We start from the raw sequence: 2,072 nt of genomic DNA, 5'->3' as shown, positions 1-2,072 counted from the left end.
GAAATTCATTTGTCATGTATTTTAAATTGTTTAAATAAAAGAAAATAAAATTACACGAGAGCGGAGTCGGGCACGAGACTTCAACCCTGGCTTTCTTAGAAGCCGAAGACAGGAAGGCACGAGCTTCGAGCGTGGGGCTCTATACGTGATGGTGTGTGTGATGTTCAAGCGCATGAACGAACGGGATGAAGGAGACGGAGAGTTGAATGAGTCAGTTTTGTGAGTGATGTTGTGAAGAATAGTTGTGTTGTAGTTGCCTGAATAAAAAAAAAGGAAATCAAAATGGAACAAGAAAAAAAAAAAAAAAAAAAAGTGTGATTTAATTTAAACGAAGAAATCCTACACCTCATAGTTTTTTTTTGTTTGTTTTCATTTTGCTTTTCTTTCAAATAATAAGATTGATTCGTTTTATTTACTCACAGTTTTTCATCCTCTTCGCCATTTGTAGTATCTGCCGCTGACCGTATTTCTGATCGCTTCCGCTACTATGTCTTCTGCTCCAGGTAATCGCCAGAATCCGGATTCTCTGCTTCCTAATCGCAGCTGCCACCAACCCCTTCTCCTCGCGCACTCCCCCAACCAAAGTCCTCTCCTCGTCAGGTAGTCTCTCCCTGCACTTGTGTTAGTGCGCCACTGCCCGCTCTGCGCCATATCTACCTGTCTTCTTCGTGTCTACTTAGCTTAGACACCTCCATGGTTAATCTAGCTAAGACACGCACTTTTTTACATGCACGGTCAGAAAATTCACTCATTTTCGAGCTAAAGTGGGACAACTCAAAATTGAGTAAATTTTTTTTCCAGCGATAGCGCTGGCCCAAGTGCGAAAATCTCATCAGTTTAAGTCGTATAATATTCTTGATGATGCGAAGAATATTATACGGCTCCAACCAGTTGGATTTTTGCACTTGGGCCAGCGCTATCGCTGGAAATGCAATTTACTCATTTTTTGAGCTGTTCCAGTTTAGCTCAGTTTTGTGTGAATCTTACTCATTTTAGAGTAACATTTTCTTAGCGTGTGGTTTCCAACCGGGCTAAATTTTTGACGTTTGGGTTTCGCCTGTTTTCACCGTTTTCACTCTCAGCAACCAACCGCTATGAAAAAAGAAAAAAAAATGTTTTTGTTGTTCGTCGCAGACGCAGTACGGACGGGTACGATCGTGAACTTAGCAGTATCAAAATCATTTTACAGCAAAAGTGTTTTTTTCGTTATTTAGTAATAGTTGCGGCCAATAATCATCTCCACAAGTAAGTGATTCGCCTTCAAAATGTCGCATCTACCCTAATTTCGTGTTTTTTGTTTGCACCAACAGTCAACAAATTATCCAGGAGGAGCAGCTTTTGCATCTGGTGTTCTACGGCTAGCCCGGAACGAGTAACACCAGTACGATTCTGGCGTGCGCCCGGCAGCTGTACAAACCGCAGTACAACCAGATAGTGCTGGAGCTGAACGTTTCCGATGACCGTGTTGTCAACATCGTCCGCAATCAGGTCCTGAGCTTTGCCTCGACGAGGACGATTTTCAGCGGCTACAAGCTAATTGTCCTGGACGAAGCGGATGCCATGACCAACGAAGCGCAGAACGCTCTGAGGCGAATCGTCGAGAAGTAAACGGACAATGTGGGGTTCTGTATTATCAGTAACTACCCGAGCAAGATCATTCCGGTGCTGCAGTCAAGGTGCACTCGATTCTGCCGCGGTTGGAGCACGTAATCGAAGCTGAAGGGATAAAGGTGTCGGCGGATGGGAAGAAGGCGCTGATGACACTGGCCGGAGGCGATATGTGGAAGGTGCCGGTATTTACTGATATGTAAGTTTTAATCGGGTGATAATTATTGACTGTGGTAAACATATTTTTTTCTGATTGGTGTTACGTCTCGATTGTGACGAAACCTGCTTACTTTCTGGATGTTCTATGAGCACTTCATAGTTATTTTACTGATAGTTTTCCATGCCAAAGACCATGTTGCATTCGCATATAGCGCATGTTAGTAAATATTCTACGCCCAAAGCAGACAATGAAATTTTTTTCATAACAGTTACTCGATCGAGCGGAAATGGAACCCGTCTTCTTC

General features: G+C 43.1%; 1 long non-coding RNA gene across 1 annotated transcript; it reads left to right on the top strand.

Annotated features, from left to right (window-relative positions):
* The first annotated feature begins 1,022 nt into the window (after positions 1-1,022).
* On the top strand, positions 1,023-1,850 carry LOC134290087 (uncharacterized). Its single transcript, XR_009998850.1, has 2 exons — positions 1,023-1,245; positions 1,311-1,850. It is a non-coding gene; the product is annotated as an uncharacterized LOC134290087 (long non-coding RNA).
* Positions 1,851-2,072: the final 222 nt, after the last annotated feature.

Source organism: Aedes albopictus, chromosome 3 (genome assembly GCF_035046485.1).
Source record: "Aedes albopictus strain Foshan chromosome 3, AalbF5, whole genome shotgun sequence".
Classification (NCBI taxonomy): Eukaryota; Metazoa; Arthropoda; class Insecta; order Diptera; family Culicidae; genus Aedes; species Aedes albopictus.
Note: the sequence above shows the minus strand (reverse complement) of the source record. Positions and strands in the feature narration are given on the sequence as shown.